The sequence below is a fragment of the Arvicanthis niloticus genome, chromosome 17 (assembly GCF_011762505.2).
Source record: "Arvicanthis niloticus isolate mArvNil1 chromosome 17, mArvNil1.pat.X, whole genome shotgun sequence".
Classification (NCBI taxonomy): Eukaryota; Metazoa; Chordata; class Mammalia; order Rodentia; family Muridae; genus Arvicanthis; species Arvicanthis niloticus.
Window position 1 is genome coordinate 23,176,527 of NC_047674.1, and position 12,380 is coordinate 23,188,906.

Sequence of the window (12,380 nt, forward strand, 5' to 3'; positions counted from 1 at the left end):
AATAAAAAAGAAAGAGAAAACTACAAAAGAACTTTAGACTCAAAAGTAAGTAAGCCATTCCTCTCTCCAGGTGCCTCCCACAGATTAACAGGGCAATAGGTTGAGGGAAACACTCTAGTGCAATATACATGCTGCAATGGTTAATTTGGATGGTCAGCTTGAGGTTTGCACTGATCTGTGATGATGTTTCCAAAAAGATTAACTGAGATTACCCTATCAGAGTGGGTAGCACCTTCTAAGGGTGGCCCTGTTCTTAGACAAATCTGATGAAGAAGTGTGGCTACTTGCCTGCCTTCACTTCTTGCTGGTAAGAAGTCTATCACTACTGTTGCTGTGTAGCAATGCTGTTTCTGTCCTCCACTGACTTCAGACTCTAGCCTCTCTGGCCTTCCATGGTAGACTAAAGACAACCTCTAGGGGGGTTGTAAGCTTAGCTTTATATACTTAGCAGGTACTGCTTTCTCAGATTCTCCAGGGCGAAGGCAGTCATTGTTGAATTAAAGAACTCCTGTTGTATAAGCCAGGGTAGTGAATCCCCTTTTTAATATGTATAGACTATCAATTTCCATCCTCTAGAGCATAGGCTCTCAACCTGTCAGTCATGACCCATTTGGTTGGTATGTCAAATGACCCTTTCATAGGGGTCACCTAAGGCCATCTACATATCAGATATTTGCAATATAATTCATTACAGTGGCCAAATTACAGTTATGGAGAGGCAACAAAAATAATTTTTTTGGTTGGTAGTCACCACAACATTAGAAACTATATTAAGGGGTCATAGCATTAGGAAGGTTGAGAACCACTGCTCTAGAGAGTTCTGATATGCTATATAAATGCACTGATGGGTAGATAATGGTTGCTTCTACGGGAAGCAGAAATGTACCTGTGGTGGTCCAAATATTGGTGTTCCTGTGAAACCACATGATGAACTTTTGACCACTAGGATGTTATGAGGAGGCAAGGCCTTTGGGAAATAATTAAAGTTCCCAATCACTGACTGTGAAAGCCACAGGAAAGAGATTAGTACCACCATAAAAAGACACTTAAGAGTGGCCTTGCCCCTTCTATCAGAGAAGTCAGACACAGCTAGAGAGCCTCATCTAAGAACCAGAAATAGGACTTTCACCAGACACTGAGGATGCCAACATTAAGACCCCAGGAGATAGCCTGGGCTGTAATTGAGTTAAACCTGTAAGTTCTTCAGATGGATCTTGGATCTTGGCAAGGAATAAATTGTTGTTGTTGTCTTAGATTCACAAACTGCTTTGTTTTTCCTCAATTTCTTCAGTCTATAACGTCATGTTTGCAGGTACTCCACACATTCTGTTGAAGACCCCCAAACTCGGGAGACCCTTACTCAAGTCTCAGGAAATCACGGCCACCCAAAAATTGCAAGACACCGTACCTGGATGCAATCAGCAGAGGTTTAATAGGGAGAGTTGGCTAGCCAAGGTCAATTCGGTTCACTCACACAGGAGTTGAATTGACAAAGCCAGTCAGTCTGAGAAGGGTTTTTAAAGGGGGAAACCACAAACCTGGAGAGTGAGGAAGGGGTGAAAGGTTGCTAAGGAAATATAGCAATAAAAATATCGGAGAATTCCAGAGGAACACAACTTAAGTGGATCGGGGTCATGTGGAAAACACTCTGTATACCCATTTCTCTCAAAAATATGGTCTTGTCATGTCACTTGCTCAACTGTTTCTCAGTTGGTGCCCTGTCACTTGCCCTGTCATCATGGTTACTAGCTTCCCAGCCCCACCTAGATGACTTGTATCTTTTTTTGTGGTTAGGAATGTGTCTTCCCACTTTGGGCCTTCCCCACCCACAGGTGGGTTCTCTTCCCTGAGGTTTGAGGAATGTTAATTCAGCAAATGTCTTCTGACTCAGGGATAATGTACTCTTCCCGGAATGTATCCCAGGGCAGTGAAGGCCTGAAATCTTACATTCAGTTCTGCTTTCTGGACCTGCATTCTTTTGCTCAGGTCTAGGGGTAAAGAAAAAGCCTGTATATAGTTTATATAAATTTATAAATGGTCTTTATAATTTTTCACTCTACACTGTAAAAGGTTTTCTTACAGTCTCCCTCTAAACAAAGGAGCTAGCAGGGGTCCTGAGCATTGAGATGTCATGGAAGACAGAGGAGTGTGTTTGTTGTTAGTTCTCCATGCAGGATTTGTTTTGAGCTGTGGGCTTTGCTTTGGTTTTGTTTTCAGATTTAGAGTTAAAAGTTGGTTTGACTTTTTTTTTTTTTTTTTTTTTTTTTTTGTCAGTTTTCTATTTTAATTCTCTATTTGAGTACCAAGGACATATTAAGATCTGAGTTTTAAACAATAAAATATGTACTTACATTTCATTTTCTCTTTAGTCTGAGATAGCTCTGAAAATAATGGGGGTTTCTATACCTGTATTTACTTCACTTTTTTTTCTTTCCTTTGTCTTATTTTTCAGCTATTGTATTAACTAAGAAGGGGAACAAAGAGGCATTAAAAATTACTCCAAACCCCATCATTTTCACATAGTTCCCTTCAGGTCTCTCTTCTGTTCATCACTTAAAGGTACAAGACATAAATACATAGCAATAAAGTGTAGTGGTAAATCTCCAACCCAAATAAGACCAGTCAAAGAAAACACAACTCAATAATTATGGATATAAACTGCATGTCTAGACTGGGCAGATTTACCATCACATTACTCCATTCCCCGGCTATGAGATCCCTTATAACTTTTGGGTTTTTTTCCAGGCCATGTGATTCTCCCCCATTGTCCTTCCACCTCCCGTTCCTCCATTGACTTCCTTCCCCCACCCCCTATTGCCTTCCTCTTCCTCTTTTCCCCTCTCTCTCTTTCTCTCCCTCTCCTCCCCCAGGCCTTTTTCTTCACCTCCCCCCCTGCCCAATGGCAGCTCTAGCCTTTATTTTGCAAATTATGGTGGACAGAAGGTTCACAAGAAGTCACCTGTGTACAGATTCACTCCTCCTCTGCAGCCCCTTCCATGAAAGTGAAATCAGCATCAAAATACAAGGTCCTGGCTATCCACAACAATAATTTTGCTGTGCCTTCTGTAACTTAACATTGTCTCAAAAGGTCTAATTTTGCTGTGCCTTCTGTAACTTAACATTGTCTCAAAATGCACCGCTGATTGTTGAGCCACTCAGCAAATCACCAGGATTCTCATTTGCCCATTTAGCCATTAATATCTCCTGACTCACATTACACTGATGACAAGACAATGGAATTCCAGACGGTGATGCCCCAAACTCTTAATTTTAATTATTTGCTGACACAAAATCATACGGTGTATTTTCTCCAAGTTTCTTTTAGCCATCTCAGCTCCCTTTCTGTAATTCAGATGTCACTCTGTAATGATATGATGGATATAGGACAGGCAGGAGGACACATATCTACAGCTAATATCTGCAGCAAATTCAGTATTTCACTGATTAGTTAGTTATTCTTCCTATATATACTTATGAACTGGTTTATCTCCATTAACAATATTTTTTGGGGAAAATGCTCATTTATCTTCATATTTACTCTCTGTAAATTATGTGTCTAAGTAGCTAAAAACATTTAGGCAACTACTCATTAAACCTGATTGCCTCTGTTATGTTTTGCCAACCAGTCAATGCATATAAAGTCTTCAGCAAACACCCACTGAAGTTCATATTTCCAAGAATAAAAGGTTAGAAGATATGAAATGATAAACTAAACCAGATAGTCACTCCCACTGGGAAAGAAAGAAGAGAAGGGTGAAAGTTGGAAGAGAACACAACTTCCCTGGCTACAATTTGTCTTATACTTTGTATTTGGTAACAACATAAATATGCTGAACAAATTAAAAGGTGGAGTTAAGAAAGAAATCTGAATATCACACTATTTGTATGACCAGATGAGTGTTTTATTTCCAATAATACTAAATATATCTTGAGGAAGGAACAATTTTCCGTAGTTTTGTTGAAAATGATTTGAGTTTGTTTTTGCAATCATCTACAGATTTAAAAAACTGGAAAATGGCTTCAAAACAGGTTCACTCTAAAATAAAATCAAAAGAAAGAATGGAGGAAAGCAAGAATGAAGGAATACAGAGGTGTAAAGGCAAGGAGGATTAGTGCATGACGGCTTCTGCAAAGCTGACTGGGATGGCAAAACATCTGTTGCCCTGGCTTTGCAAGGCATTTGTTGGAAAGCATCATGAAATTGTTTGCAAAGTAGAAGAGGAAATCAGATTTGTTCCCTGTCATTCATTGTTAAAAGTTATTCATGAGAACCAACCAGTCCTCTTTAACATCTGGATTCTGCAGAATCTGTTATGACTTGGCTGCCACAAGGAAGCCTTGGGACAAGAGTGTAGAGGAACAAACAAGGAGGCAGACAATACATAGCCAGGAGATCCCTTCCAATAAGAGGATAGCTCAGCATAGGGCCCTTGGCGGCCAGTGGCAGCAAGAGCATCACAGAGCTGCTTTTCAGGACTACGAGAAGAGTTGAAATGGTTTGTAGCCCACTCCAAACAAAGATCAAGTTGAATGAACTTAAGATCTAGTATTGATAGTGTATCAGAACTTTGAGCCTCAAACCAGAGGCTCACTGCAATGAACATCTTACAAATATAAAGCTATTTGGGCAAAGGGGACGTCAGTCTAATGTAGTTATACTGATGCCAGCTGGCACTATGGTTCTCAAAGAAGAAAAAGATACTGGTGAAATCAAAGATGATGAGTAAATTGTTAGGGTTTACAATCTCTCTCTCTCTCTCTCTCTCTCTCTCTCTCTCTCTCTCTCTCTCTCTCACACACACACACACACACACACACACACACACACACACACACTTTGAGATAGGGTTTCTCTGTGTAGCCCTGGCTGTCCTAAAATTTGTTCTCTAGACCAGGCCAGAGAGCTGCTTGCTGCCTTCATCTCCTGAGTAAGTGAGTGGTGGGATTAAAGTGTATACTACCATGCTCTGATATTGTTCTGTTTTAAATATATGTATATCCTGACTGTCCTTTGATGAACCTAGAGTAACCACAGCTCATTCATCAAGACTCCTCTAAGTTCTCAGATTTATTCTGCAAATGGCATACATGAAGAAAAAAAAAAAAAAAGTTTTGGTTCCTTTAATTAACAAATAGCTACAAAGTGTGATATAAACAGTACAAAATATGGGCTTGAAGTTTTTACTGGAAAATGTTAAGGACCTTTTTTTTTTTTTAATTAAATATTGTTCCAAGAGGACAAAGTATCCAACTTGGAGCTGCTTCTTCTGGCACACAGTGATAAAGCCCATGCATCTAAAAGTAAAATAACTACAATAGACTGGAACCATCAAATAAAACCTTATGAATGAATAGACATACAGAAAGTAAACCTTAACTATCCCTTAGCTGTATTTGGAAGTTGCTGGCCTGCAATTAGGAGTCAACAACATACCTTTCCTTTATTAAATAACTGCATGTGAATAACCACTCAGCTGGGGACAGAGAATGCCTAAGACCTCTGCCATACAGCAGAAGACACCCAGAGGCCTAGGCACCACTAAGATCAACAGCAAGTAGTGAAGAGATGAGAAAGGAGAAGCAGAATGGTACCTACACAATGAAAAGAAAGTAGTGAGGAACAGCCTGATGTGAGTAGCCTGCGCTGCCACCTGAAGCCATGGTTAGGTCCTGGTGCATGCTGCCCCTGAGGGCCGTGTCTGGGTCTGTGGCCCTGAAGTAGCAGGGAGTCTGTGTCTGTTTCAATGGCCCATTTTACTATCAAAGACCATGCAGATTTCCCTGGTCGGTTGCTGTCTGGGGCCATGTTGATGTCTGAGGGTTGTGTACAGCTGTCCCCATCTCTCACCAGCTGCAGTACTTGGGAGAGTAGCCCCACACCCTCACCTGGACACTCCAGTAGACCTAGCCCTGGTGATGTGGGCATGGAGAGCTGACTCTGACCCTTGCCAGCTGCAGCACTGGGTGAGCTAGCTGAGGCAGTGCTGGAAAGCTAGCCTTGTTGTGGGTATAGGAGAACAATTCACCTATAACCTGGGCCCAGATTCATGGCTTTGAGTTGGCGGTCTCCAAAGTCTATCTCATCTGTGAACTGCTAGAGTGCAGGGGCAGGTCCTGCAGATCTACAGCTGCAAGATCAACATGACACAGGGCAACAACAGGGTATCTGAAAGGAGTCCCAGTGAAGATCCAGTATTGATAGTATACTGAACTCTGAGCCTTAAACCAGACCAATGACTTACTGCAATAAACATCTATAAGTAAAGCTGTTTGGGCAAAGGGATATACTGTATGACACAAAAAGACACACTGCATCCTCCAAGACCAAATGTTATTGTTTTCTTTGTGAGGAGGTTGCAAGGGTGTATAGAGTGGAAAATTATAAAATATATACAGGCTTTTCTTTAGGCTTTTCTTTAAAGGACATAGAAAATTTTCTCTGAAGCAAGCTAAAAATGTGGACTGGCTGGTTTTAGGAACTGGAAGAGAGGAATGCAAGTCATCTAGGTGGGGCTGAGAAACTAGTAACCACGATGACAGGGCAGCAACTGAGAAATAGTTGAGCAAGTGACATGGCAAGACCACATTTTTGAGAAAAATGAGTATACAGAATGTTTTCCACATAACCCTGACTCACTTAGGTTGGGTTCCTCTGGAATTCTCCACTATTTTTATGTTATATTTCCTTAGCAACCCCTCACCCCCCCTCACTCTCCTGGTTTGTGGTTTTCCCCTTTAAAAAGCCCCCCAGCCAGCCGGTCTTTGTCAATTCAGCTCCTGCGTGGGCAAAGAAATTGACCATTAGCCGGCCAACTCTCCCTAATAAAGCTTCTGCTGATTGCATCCAGGTACGGTGTCTTGCGAGTTTTTGAGTGGCCGAGACTTCCTGAGACTGGAGTGAGGGTCTCCCGAGTTTGGGGGTCTTCAGGTGGAGGGCAGATATGGAGAGACAGAGAGATGAGTGGGATTCAGATACATGATGTAAGATTCACAAAGAATCAATAGCAGTGAAAAAGCAGTCATAAAAGTAATTATTAAATGTTTTCTCGCATTTGTAAATTTTAGATTTCATATAAATACATAAAATCACACAAGCATACACCCACACACACACACCATATACTTCATAGAGACACATAGATGAGAAAGCAGGAGTCTGCAGAGGAGCATTAGTGGAAGAAAAGAAAGGGAAAAGAGAAAGCTGAGATTGTCAGCATCAATGTGATCAAAGTGAACAGAATACTTGAACATAGTTGTCATCACACATTGAAGCACTATGTTCAATGTATCTTTCAAATATGGGAACAGTGCAATCCATACATGATATTGGGAAGATACAAATGGCCAAATTCAGAATCTTAGACAAATTATATGGTTCTTCAACAAATAAATGTCATCCATAAATAAGAAAAAAGAGAGAGCTCTTGTCAAAAGCTAAAAAAGACTTAAAAGATTAATTAGGCAAAAGCAATATATAAATCTTGATTAGGTCTTGATTCAAATGAGTATTAAAAATATTTCAAGACAGAAAAATGTTATAAATTATGAATTAAAATTTTTTTAAAATAATGAAAAAATTTTTCTTATTAGTACTACAATTCTATTTATCAACATCTATTTCTAGAAGGGGTCATGCTAGGTGGCCCAGGCTAGATTTAAACTTGGAGTACTCCTGTGTCGGGCCTCCAAAGGGCTAGAATACAGGTGTGTGCTACCACAGCTGGTTTTAAGCTACGATCTTTAATTAATTAGGCATGATAATGGAAGAAAGTTATGTAACTTTAAAAGATGCTTCTGTGAAATGAACATACTGATTTGAGTAGTGTGCAAAACAATATCAGATTTTGTCTTTAAATAAACCATAAATTTTAAAAGTAAAGATGAAGCAGGTGGGATCAGACTGACAAAATTCCCATGACTGTGTAAACTAGGGATAATGCATTATTTTGGCTTTTCAGGTTTGGTTATGTCTATAATAAATAGTAAGCCCAAACATGTAAGTATACACTTGTATTAATTTATAAAGCGAGTTTTTGAAACTCAAAAATCCTGTATTATCTGAGATCATAAACTATCTATATTGGAGTGGGATGTGAACTTCCAGCAGAGCTTTCTTGTGGGTCGTGCATACTTCCCCAGGGAAACCACAAGACAATCCTGACATACACTGTCCTCATCACTAAGGTATCTGTGTCCTGGCATGAGCTCTGCTCATTCAAACCACCTTCACTCTCTGTCCTCAGCAGAGAGTGAGGTTGGCATGGCCACAGCAAGTGTCTGTGGCTACATGCAGCACACTGAGGCTTCCTTCTGTCGTTACACTCCTCCACAGATCTGTCAGCTCACATGTGGAACGCTGGACGAACCTGAACAGCTGTCCCTCTCTGTGCAAATGCAGCATTAAATTTCACTACCCAAGGGAACTCAGCCTCTAGAAATGCCACTATAAGAAACAGTGTTGAATAGAGAGTGTTTTACCGTTACTTGAGTCTATGAAAGCCTGTGCAAGAATAGATGGTTACTAGTAAGTTTATGGACACAGGTAAACAAGGACAGGTGCCTTTAAAACTGTGTTTATTGAAGATGCTGAAGTAGGGTTTCTGCATTTCATTGTCTATAGTTACTCTGTGGGACAGGATGATGAAGGTAGAAGGTGATTTCCAATGAGTCCAAAACAAACTTCAAATAAATTCTTCATTTCACTTCTCTTTCCTGCTTACATCAATACACTACGTCAGTAGAAATTAAGATTTTTTGTGTGGTATATGGATTTCTCTGTAATTGAACTCAAAGAGTGAATGTCAGTGTTTCAGAATCTCAAGTGTGGAAACACACTCTTAGACAACAAGGTCATCATGTCTTTGATTGTGTTTCTCCTAGACAGAGACAGGGATTATCGAATCTTGATTGCTTTTGCTGAGAATTTATGAATGTCACTTGCAAAACTTTACCACTTCTATTTTCTAACATATCTAAAACATATTTGCTTCAAAAACAATGTCAATTATTGTAAGTAAAATCAAAGCTAAGAGCTATGGGATCACCAAGAATATTGCCTTTGACTGAAATGTCTCTCTGCTTGTATGTCACCCTTTCCCCAGCTGTGGACACTTGCACAAGACTTGCACACACAGAAAGACAAGAAAGTAGGAGAGGGGGCTAGTAGGGAGAAAGAAGGGGTGACAGCAGAAGTTGAGGAGATAAGAGCTAACATTTGGGAGTCATATGATCATGACACATATGTGTGTGAAAGTTACCGAAAACTAAAATTAATACATGCCTTTTAAAAGAACTTTCTACAAAAAGCCCACTCTGCCAATAACTGAATTATCACATTTCACAGAGTCAAGGATTCCACACATATGCCAATTTTATTACTGTTCTAACAATGAGAGACAACAAATAAGAGACTCACTGTTGTTTGGGATGATGTAACTCTTACTGATCACTGGCAATCTCATGATTTCGCTTTCCAAGCATTGTGACTGGGAAGGAAAGCTTGAGTTCACTGCGTTAGACACATTTAGAAGTGTTGGAAGAAGGAACCAAGTTCCAGCAGGAAAATAAATAACCCACACACTACTAATTCACTAAAACAAAATTAATATGTGCAACTAATTTCATAGTCATGAAAAGCACTGAGCAAGCAAAGGAGGTAAGCCAGCCCACAGCACAGCAGCTGCAGATAGCTGCTTTGTCTTCCAGCCTGTAGGGACCAAGGAGGGAGACAGTGCTGAAATCCAAACATCATTTAGAAGAAATCACACTCACAGAGTCAAGATCTGCCTAGCTGGTGATGACAGTCAAGGAGAGTCAGCTGCAGCTTTGGAAGCATGCAAAGTAGAAAGAGTGTGGTAGATAGGGTTAAGTTTTTACTCTTTCTCTGTGATTTTTAACCAAAATATTGTCTTTGCCCAACACAACAAGAGTTACCTGGTAAAAGAGACAAAGTTGCAATATGCGATATTTTTACAGAGTAGCTTCCTACAATACAGAATAAACAGGGATGCAAGTCACAGGTAAATACACAGTCAAACCCAAGCTCCTTTGGTTTTTTTTGTTTGTTTGTTTTTGTTTTAAATCATTTCTGACATCCTGCCCAACGAAGAGCAGAATCTTAATTACATTAATCAAATTGCACTCCTTATCTGGGCACAGTTAATTGTGTCATTCTAATCGATCACAGAGTGTTCTGGCTACTGGGAACACGTGATCTAAAGAGGCAGCTGCTGCTGCCTCCTGGGGCTAAAAATCAAATGGATTTTCCAAGGTCTTCAATAAACTATTGCAAGAGGACTAACCAGAAAATCCCTGATCTGACAGTCCAGGGTAACATTTCTCCACTACATATTATTGACCCTTCCTTGGCCTAAAAGTGAATTTTCCAACTTAGGGTATCAACAGTGAAATTCCGGCATTTCTCCAGGATCTTAAACTGTATAAACATAATTGACAATACCTGTGCAAAGTTACCTTTAAAAGCTGTTAATAATTTTCTGGGGTGTCTTTTAAAAAGAGAGAGAGAGAGAGAGAGAGAGAGAGAGAGAGAGAGAGAGAAATGATTATTAGTAGTGTATTTCAATCCAGATCTACATGAAAGAAAGCTTTATATAAATGAGTAAACAATTGAAATGAAATTTTAATCTCCTTAAAAAAATTACAATTTCTCAAAGACACCCTGAAAACTATGTCTGTGCCTCCTTGTACCTGTGATGCTCCTAAAGTAAATATAATAGTTCACTTATAAAATATAAACAATGAAGAAATCAACCACTTGAGGGGGTATGATGAGAGAAAACGTGAGAGAGGATATCAGAATTCAAGTTATGTCTTCACTAGCACTGTAAATGTCTTCCACATTAAACCACAATATAAGGAGAAATTGGAGATGGCATCAGGAAAAAAGCCAGAACAATCCCTGGGTGCTAAATCCTGTAGTTTGGCCCAGCTATTCTAACACACTTTTCCTGTATCCTTCTCTAACTTAAAAGACAGAAGCAAAGTACTCAGGCCCTCTTAGAAGAAACAAAACTGATCATAAGAGGACATGCGTGTCTGCCAATGAGTTCCCCAGTGAAGTTGGGATGTCTGAAAGTACAGTATAAGTAATTACTTCTTGGCTCTGGAAGGGGCCTGCCTGCAAGGGGCCTGGATATGCACAGAAACCTCTCTAACAGAACAGTGTTGCTTATTAATCTCCCTCCATAGTTAAACCCAGCAAAGCCAGCCACCCATGGACCTGTGCTGACATTGAACCATGGCATCTAAAAGAAAGCCCTCAGCTTTGTGTTCCACTTATCTTGGGTTCTGCCAAGCAATGGCTGGCTGTCTATACCCACAGAGCTCACAATCAGCCCACCAAACACATAAACCAAATGTGGCCAAAATAGAAAACGAATCAATTCTCCATTCTTAAATATGAAAGGACAAATACTGCTCGTGAGTAGACACAGGAAGAGATTAAGTCTCAATCGCAGGTTCTCGCTTAACAATAAGATGGTGATTTATGACAGCTAACACATGCTACCTGGTTAGGCTCTAAACTTTTACACCCTGAACTTCACCTAAGAAGTTCCTATTTTAAAAAGGTGAAAACTTCCAGGACAGAAACAAAATTGGCAGTAACCTAGGGAAAAGAATGGGAGAATAAGGAAGAAACACAAAGGGTTAACCTGAAGATTCCCCTATCCAGTGGAGAAGAACACTCTGCTACTTTTGAAATATTTTAAATGTCATCCTCCCCACTGCCCACCCCAGGTGGGCACCAACACTTGAGAGGCAGAAATGAGAACAATTGGGTAGAAGATGTGACTATTCCAGGTATCAGCAGACTGGTCGAAGTTAGCAGCCAATCAAACGTATTTCCTGCAAAATAAGGAATTACACTCCCAGTGAACTGAAACAGGAAGGGTTAAAAGGAGGTTACCACTCATTAGAAGATAAAGTAGAGAAAGAGAGTGAAATGATGGCTTTTCCTCATTAGCTCCTCTGGAGTCACTGCTTATTTTCTCTGTATATTAGTTGATAAACTGTGATAAACCACTAAACTGATGTTTTAATATAAACTTTGATGATGTAGTATAGATTCTACTTTTTTGCCACAATTATTTCCTAACCTTGATAATGCATCTTTAAATGCCTGTCTTCCACGTTCCCAATGTAATCGTTAGAATAATAAGCAATTCTGTGGCTAGAGAACATATTTCTAAGGGATTTAAGAAACGCGAATGCGGTGATTAAAACCCTCAGAGAGAAGCTGGGGTCCTAATTAAGTTGTTTTGTATGCAAGAATTACTCAAACTTTAAAGCATATGCATGTTTAAAAATATTTGTAGAATTTACTGAATTAATTATAAGGTATTGCTTTTCATCAGAGAAGT